The 9309-nt window shown below is 38.7% G+C and overlaps 1 long non-coding RNA gene across 1 annotated transcript; it reads left to right on the top strand.

Moving 5' to 3' along the window:
• The first annotated feature begins 749 nt into the window (after positions 1-749).
• On the top strand, positions 750-3965 carry LOC143412875 (uncharacterized). The gene is made up of 4 exons (XR_013093390.1): positions 750-810; positions 1446-1488; positions 1874-2037; positions 3199-3965. It is a non-coding gene; the product is annotated as an uncharacterized LOC143412875 (long non-coding RNA).
• The last annotated feature ends 5344 nt before the right edge of the window (positions 3966-9309 follow it).

The raw sequence follows: 9309 nt of genomic DNA, 5'->3' as shown, positions 1-9309 counted from the left end.
AAAGATGAATTGTAGTTATATATAATAGCCTAAGAAATACAGATGAATAATGTTGGTATTATTAAACATTAAAAGTAATATCTTATTTTACTTTACACTGTAAAAAAAAATGTAATATCAAAGTATTTTACTGTGTATTTTACAGTTTTGTACTGTTTTTCTACAATATCATTACATTTATATAAATAGACTGTGATTTTACATGTCAAATGTAAAATAACATAAAATCACTGTAAATGTAATAAAACATAATTCTCTTCTTTTTTAAATATATTTTTCTGTACATATGCATATTTAGATTGTTAAAATACATTCACAAATGTATCATACTTTCATAAATATTTGTCCGTTATTTGAAAGATTGAACTGTTAAATTCAAATGGAAAACTATGGAAAAATATATAAAATGATCTAAAAATTAATGAGAACAATTAATAATTAAAGGAGTATTTGAATTATAATTTTGCTGAAAATGTCATCTAGCTCTGTTTCAATAATTCAGAGGTAAAAAGTGAAAATATAATTAATAGGAATAAAAACGAAAAAAAAACCCATATAAAACATTGCACGGCCACACTGTGCTAATTATGTATTTAAAAAAAATAAATGTAGAGGTAGCAATTGCAATAAATCCCAAAGTATTCACAACATTCCTGAACAGAAATAGGCCTCTGCACCTGGGGTGAGGGCGTGGTCATGAAAACAATGTGACATGCCATTGGATGTTGGGACACATAACGACATGAGGAATTTGAACTAACAACCACAAGGTTGCACGTGTGGCTGTGGAAAGCGCGGTGGAAGAGAGAGGTTGGTGAAAGATCATCCATGCAGTGCTGCAAGACAAGTGTATCAAACTCAGCTTAGTAGAATTAACTTGGCCACTGTGGCTCGTAGTCTACTGAGACGGTAAAAGGCATGGAACCCCTAGCTATGAAGGCAAAGCACGTCGTCTGTCAGTGTAAGGTTTAGTTAGACCAGCCGCTAGCTTGCTGGCTAGCAGAGTTGTTGTTTGCTAATTTCTTAGCTGCCAGCTTTCTGTAACCGTGTAAACACAGCAGTTGCAACGCGGATAGTTTCTAGAGCGCTAATACCCGTTATGGGGGCCGCAACCACAGCGGCCACTGATGCATTTGACTTAATGTGAAATTAAGTATGCAACTTAAGAGCTAATAGGCGAGCTGTTCCACTCTAGCTCGTGCGCACCAAGATGAGCTGCGTGATAAAGTGAGGGAAATAGAAGTAGCCCACTGTGCTAGCTTTGCCCTGTAAAATGTAATGGACATGTAAAGGATAAGACAAGTATTTTATTCTATTTTGTGGAGAGGAAGTAGACTAAAGCAGCTGAGGCGAATTATTTGACTACATATAAACGTACATTGCAGACATGTATTTGGATTTTGGCAGGTTTCATGATTTATAAGGTTTTTTTTCTTCCTCTGCAGATTAGTGGCGTGAGTTCTCAAATTTATTCAGTAAGGTGTAAAGGTGAGTATTGTGCTGCATTTACGGATGTCAAAAGATTACACCTGTCGCAGTTGTGGTGCTTTAATGTAAATGTTTGGGCACCCATGGTCAAAATTTTAGTTCATATGAACTGTTAAGCAAGTGGAAGATGAAATAATCTCCAAATGTCATAAAGTTACAGATGACATTTAATTTTAAATAAAATCATTTTCATATTTTTTTTTTTTTTAAAAAACAGAAAAGGCCCACAGCAAAAGTTTGGACACCTTGCAGTTGACTGGGGGGCCCAAACTGCATGCCAGTGTATGTAATTGATATACGTTAGTTGTAACATTGCAGTTAGTTGCGTGAGTCATGTGTGGACTTGTTTTTTTGTCCCCTTGTTTCTTGTTCATGTACACAACAGGAAACTCAGCTTTGGCAGCCGAGCACTTCATGTTATCTGTGGATCAGGCCATTGTGAATGGCCATATCACTATTTCAGCAACGCACTTATCCTGATGCTTGGCTCTTCTGCATGAACATTTCTTATCCAGTAGGCTAGGCAGCAACCTTGGAATTCTTGCAACGGTAAGGCGGCACCAGCCAATTTTATGGATTGAAACATAAGAATGATGAGACAGTGAAATCTAAAGTCATGCAATCCAAATCAAATCATCAGATCTCCTTTCATTTGCAGCTAAAACGCATAAGACTGAGCAATGCTTGAGTGTTGCGATGATTTGTAGATTGATAAATCAACAAATAATTCATATTTGCATTTCAGATGGCTGTCTCTGAAATATCCTTGATTCATGCTCATGTCAAGTTATAGAAAGAGACCTTGGAGTAGTAGATGTTCACAGACGTTTCACTACCCTGAAACAGTATTTGCAAGACTCACAGGTTAACCAAACATCTTTGCATCACCTCTCTGTTCCACAATGACCTGTATGTCCAAACACACACTCAAAAGCAAGCTCAATCTACATTTAGATTTATTGCAGATGTAAAAAACATACAGTCCAGTCCTCAGTTTCTGTCATGGTTGGCTGTGTGGCAGGCAGGCAAGCAGGAGTGGTGGATCCAAAATGCAGGACTCAGACACAGAAGTACAACTTAAAGCGCACCTTTATTGCTGGAAAACCTCTTACTAAACTAAACTCACCAAAAGACAAACAAAAACGCTGGTGGACTAAAACACTTTAGCAGAAATACTGAACTGGAGACAAAACACTGGCAACACAGAGGCAAAACACACACAGCTTGTTGAGGGTACGACGCAACACTGACTCAGAGAAACACAGGGACTAAATACACTGGGAAGTAACGAGGAGAATGAGACACAGAAGGAGAGCACAGCTGGGGGAAATCAGAACTGACGAGACAAGGAAGCGTAAACTGAACACATTCACATAAGACACTGACCTTCGAAGTAAAACAGGAAGTATGACACAGACGCGAACTTGACACGGTGGAGACAGCAACTAAGAAACACAGAGACATAACCAGTAAGGCAGAGGACTCGATGAACCAAAAGACACAGAGGGAAACTCAAATATGCAGTCACAGACTTACACAGAACAGAGGGGACACAGAGAGACATGAAGGGCAAGGGATCAAAACTAGAAACCATAGAATAAATCACACACAAGTACAATAATACAAAAATCACAAAGAACTAAAACGCTGGGTCAGGAGACCCAGGACCCTGACAGTTTCTTAATGAAGTTGTTGTGTTTCATTCGACAGGTGCCTTAGGATAAACCCAAAGTGGAGCGGAACACGTCTAAGAAAAACCTTGCAGTCAATCCAAAGGTTCTGACATTGATCACCAAAATTGTGGACTACGAGTGGCAAGCACAAGAAGTTCTTATTTTTATCTAGGATAACATAATCTGCTGTTCATTAGCACTGGTCTCTGGTTCATGGTAAGTGTCAACAGCACGGGTGGCCCGCTTGATAGGGGAAAAGTTAAATATAGGCTGCAAATCCTATTCACATTTAGCTAGCGTTAGTGCTAGCCAGTTAGTATGTTACTGTCTGCTGACAGGCTTCTCTGTCACTCTGTCCTGCGATAGGTGTAGCATTGTCTTAAGTAATATCTTCATCTCAGTTCATTGTAATAGACTGCCTTAACTTGTCAGTGTCACGGCTGCGGGGGGCAGACGTGTGAAGAGTGAGAGACAGGATCCAGACGCAGGCACTGGCTTGGAGGTGAGCGAGCTTTTATTATCACAGGTGGCACAAACAGAAATACGGCGAGCAAAGCAAAACCTCAAGGTGACCTAAACTGGGACTGACTACCAAAACGAACCTGAATGGATGACTCTGGGAGAAACAGGTGGGGAAGAAACACAGACGGACTAGCAACTAACATGAGTGAACTCTATAAATTAGAGATGGCACGATACCACTTTTTTATGTCCGATACCGATATCATAAATTTGGATATCTGCCGATACCGATATGAATCCGATATAGTGTTTTTTAATCAACAAAACTGTTTTTTAAATATCTTGCTGCATTTTGTATAAGTTCATACTCAAGTTTAAAACAACAACTACACTAAAGCTATTCTGTTATACCTGTATGCAAAAAAAATATTTCATAGTTCAGCAATACTGATCAATCTAATAAACTTAAGCCTGCACCGTCCTCCCTATTCTGGTATTTTAAGGAGTATTTAGCGTAAATATTAAGCAACCTAACTAATAGGGTTCCAACTCCCAGCAACAACAAAAAATAAAATAAAATAGGGAACCACCCCTCACACTCCACCTCATGATGCTTAATCAACGTAATCAACCTTAATTTGATGCAGTGTGAAAAAAAATGCACAGAAATCAATTATTTTTCAAGAAATATTAAATAGATTCAACATCTTTCTTCAACAAAATTGCAGACTGCACAGATGGTACCTTCCCAAAGGAAAAAGTACTATAGCTTACTAGGGTATATATATTAGACTTAATAGTCACTATATACAGTAATGGACATTACATCAAGTTTACATCAAATTTAAACTTGATGTAAAATGTAAGATTCAGATAATTATTTATTAAAAGCTCGACATTTTAAATGAGAATAAGAAAGAAAAGTCTGTCTTTGTGCCCCCTTTTCCCTGTTCATGCCCTATCGGCCCCCCTGACTAAACTTTTCTAGATCCGCCCCTGCACAGTTACAGCCGTCAGCTACGTAGAAAAAGATCCTGGTGTAGAAAGTAATATTAAATAAATTCTAACAACAGATTATCAAGCTTAAATGTGCTGCTGTTGTTCAGCTGCTGGTTTCCTCTTTCTGGTGCAAAGTGGGCCAAAAACAAACAAGAGAGACGGACTCGCGACAGAAAAGCCGATCAGCTGATCATTGATCAGTTTCATGATTGAAGTAGCAGCAGGAGAGAGAGAGAGAGAGGCAGTCGCTCCATATATCGGTTGTTAAGCTTAACGCAGGAATGCTTTACAAACATTCAGAGATGAACTTACACACTTGCTTTACTTCTCTCTGGGAAAACTTCCTCGGAGATGAAATGCTGGTTTGGTAGCGAGGCTACAAATACACACAGCCGCTCTATCAGGTGACGCACACTGCTGCGACGTGCTACGGTTATGAGCCGAGTTACACCGTGTGGCAAGTTTTGTGAGGTGCTTTTTTGATATTTAATGGATCGGATTACATTTTTTATTTCTCTCCAATATCCGATCCAGTAATTTAGGTCAGTATTAGACTGATACCAATACGTAATATCGGATCGGTCCATCTCTACTATAAATACACAGAAGGGAACGAGGAAACTACACACAGGAGGGAGGCACAACTGATTGCGATTGACAAGACGAGACAGGGGAAACGCAAATTGAATACACTGGCATAAGACACAGACTTTCACAATAAAGCAGGAAACTCAAAACACACGTGAAGACACCGACTCGGAGACGCGGGCTTTACACGGAGACCTGACTACACTAGAGGGGGTACACCAGATGACACAGAACAAAGGGACCACAGAATTAACTCTGGGAGGTCAAATAACAAAACCTAAAAATCAGAACTCAGGATGCACCACGAAACTAGGGAGCTAGAAACACTAGGACAGAAAACACAAAACACAAACAGTCACAAACCATTATGAAATCAAAAGTAAAAGTACAAAAACCAAAAACACTGGGTCACCGACCCAGGACCACAACAGTCAGTTAAGTATATAATCACATTGCAAATTTCTCCAAGGGAACGCAAATGGCCAGCAGCAGCCCTAAATGTGAGACTTTCAGAAAGCTAGAGCTGCTTCGAAACCTGCAGGTTATGTGCCTCAAATGTTCCCCTTTTCCTTGTTCCAGATGTGGAGAGGCAGATGAACATTCGAGGCGGCAGTTTCCCCTTCTTTTGTGCTCAAACGTGCATTTGAATTGGATTTTTTTTCTATATGCCTTTGTTCATGCATAAGTGTTAGTTGTTCTTGGATTGTTCCAGGAAGGGTTGTCTTTTTGTCAATAAAATCCATGTTAATGATTGAAACCATGTTTCATGTCTTATAAGTAAAATAAACATGTTAAAACTGCTCATACACAACATATGATCAAGAAATAACATAATCTTGATGTAATTGTAATCAGAGGTTTTGTTTAATAAGGGTTTTTTGGATGTTTTGTTACAGATAAAACCAACAATCTTACAGGGAGCACACTTAATTCAAGTGCAGTCCAGTACATATTCATGAAATCTGTTAATTACACTTAGAAACTAAATTTTTATGTGATTATCACAGTAAAATGTTCCTAATTTAATGTTTAAAAGCATTTGTAAAAGGCAAAATCCCATGTAAAATTAGGGCAACGAACTGTATTTTCATTACTGAAAATAACTGTATTTTTAAGGGACAGTTATTTTCTGTTATTTTACGGTATTATTTGGCGCCCCAGCTGCTGGAATATTACAGTTTTTTTAGGATGTTTTTTTAACAGTGTATGTAAAAAAAGGTATTTGATGCCCATCACAGTATCAGTACTTCACCCAGCTGCAAGTCAATAGAGTTAATACAAAATGCACTTTTTAAATGATGATTTGATTTATTAATGGAATAAAGCTATCCTATGAAAAAGTAGTTGCAGACAAAACCTAATACCTGCCACCCTTGGCTGCAGAACTGCTTTCAAGTATTTACAATAACTACCAATGAGTCTTATGCATAACTCTTAAGGAATTTTGGTCCATTGTTCTCTGCATAATTGTTTTAAATCTATCTACAGGGATGAATTTAAGTTTTGAGCATGAATGTTCATACCAAAGACGTCCAAACTTTGACTGGGTCAAAAAACCATGGGCGAGGATATGGAAGCTGAAGCCAGGGATGACTTCTGGCTGAACATGGGAGTTTGTACAGGAGTGTTCTGATTGTGCTCTGCAGAGCTTGCAGACAGGTGTCAAAGGCTAGCAGAGCACAGTGACTTAGGTGAGCTCTTGCAATTGCACAGCACTAAGATTGGATGACTTTGTTGACAGGGAGAATTTGCAGTGAGGAGGATTGGTCATGGACCTGACACAATACAATGTGTAAGCTCGCTCCCCTGCACGGAGAGGCATTAGGACTTTGGATTCACTTTATCAGGAATCATGATGAGGCTGAAGATGCTGCTGCCAGTATTCAATGTGACTGAAAATACAACTAATAAGCATAAACATGATTAACATGATTGCATGAATAAGAGCCCGAAAGACAAAATGACAGACGAGCGCTGAGACTTAAAGCACACAGGACAGAAGCTGATTGGATCGTAGGGCAGAGGAAAATGATGATAACAGAATGAAATGTGACAATGTGGGAAAGCCGAAACGATGTAAAGAATAGACTAGCAGCCCAAACACAATGCAGGAAGATGAATGAATGCCGATGTCCCTTGGCTGCAAGGGTGAGATTCATGCCATTACAATCAGCCGAAAGCTGTAAGCATCCCACAGATTTTCAGCATTTATGTTAAAAAACATGTCATCTGATGAACACTAATCATCTGAGGTGAGACTACAAAACACTGTAGCTCCACAGGGTTGTTCAGTTATGGCATGTCTGCATGTTAATGTTCATATTATAGGTCAACTTTGGACATCATTAACACACAACAACATGTTTCTATTTTTTTTATTATATTTTTATTGAAGAAAAAAGAAAGGACTTGTTACAATAAAGTGCATTGACATTACTTAGTCAAAAAGGAAAAAAACCCTTTTTCTTCGTCCTTTTGTTTTACATTCTGATAGCAAAAAAATAAATAAACTCGTTGGCTTAACAGCGTGTTACATAATGCAGCATGTTTAACTTAACTACAAAGACTACATTAGGTACATATTATGAAGTTGAGGGTCAACCTGACATTGTACGATACATGGGAGATACACCAATTCAGGGCTGGTCTTACCTAAATTCAGGGCGGATGGGGGACACAAAGCTAATCCATTTATTCCATATTCTGTAGAATTTGTCTTTTCGAATTTTTAAAAGGAATGTCAGTTTTTCCATTTTAAATATTTCGAACACCACATTAAACCAATCCTCAAGACCCTCAACATCATGTTTCCACCTGTTATGTTTGTTAATGTCTGAAAACAGAGGCAACTTGTACACTTTCAGGGAAATTGCATCATTTTCTATTCAATTTTTTTTCATCTGACACCCTCAAACCAAGTACAAATCTTATCCCTTGCATGCTAAACATATTTCTGTTTGTGTTGCATTAAGGCAGCTGCTGTCATCCAGAAACTCTGTATGAAAATAACCTCATACTGCTGCTATACCAACAGCCTCTCTCTCCTCATGTGAGGCTGAGATTCACAATGAGAATGAAGGAATACATGTGACAGCTGATGTGACATGGGCTACAGTACAATATGTATAAAAGGCTGACAGAGAGATAAAAGAAATGCTGAGGAAGGATGAGTTTAAATTTACTGGAGGTGTGTGTGGAGGGGGGGGGGGGGTAGTTTTTTGAGAATTGAGCCAATCCAGACACAAATCTAGCATTTGAGGTGATATCTCGTATTAAGGGAAATTTTACTGTGAGGGGTCCTCACATCAACAACCCTTTACCGTGTCGCTGCTCAAGCCATGTTGGTATGGACCACTAGAGTCAGAGCTCCTCCTAATGGACATCTTTGAGTACTGCAGTGGTCAGGGCAAGGAATTCAAAATAGGAACAGAAGCAAAGAAACATGATTGTGGATGGGACTAACAAGGCACTCACATTTCAGCCACAAAGCATAGTTAGAAGGCTTTCTTCATCTCTCTGGTGAAGAGAAAAGGGCTAAAACATTATACCTATAAAACACACAGACTGTAAAATATTGAAGACTGTATCACAAGTAAGCATAGCATGTGCAATGAACATACTGAAGATGTGCAGATTTGCATATTCTCCCCATGCCTGCTTCTGTTTCCTCCCACTCCTCCCGCGGTCTCATGAGTCAAGGAAGTTTCTTTGAGACGAATACGTCGATAACATGCAGCAGGACAAACGGAGTAAAGATGCTGTTCTCTCACTTTCTTTAGAACCGTTCAGTGGTTGATGTTCAAACATTAATGCACTATTAGATTAGTGATTGATGAACAATTCATCTCTATGTGCCAAAATCTTTCCAGTATTCATTTTGCTCTAAACAGCCAGCCCAGCTCTGCTGTCCAACACGGGGCAGACAATCAAACTGGCATAAAGTGAGAGACAGAATCTAAAATGTGTTATATAAAACTTTTTAAACCTTATTTTAGGCCTGCAGCTCCTCAAGGTGAGCTGCTGAAAAAAATACTGAACTTATGGGAAAAACCTACTCAGTGTTTTAGAGGAATTAAAAAAATAATTATCACCTTTAACA

The sequence above is a fragment of the Maylandia zebra genome, linkage group LG16 (assembly GCF_041146795.1).
Source record: "Maylandia zebra isolate NMK-2024a linkage group LG16, Mzebra_GT3a, whole genome shotgun sequence".
Taxonomy (NCBI): Eukaryota; Metazoa; Chordata; class Actinopteri; order Cichliformes; family Cichlidae; genus Maylandia; species Maylandia zebra.
This window is presented reverse-complemented; position numbering and strand designations above follow the sequence as displayed.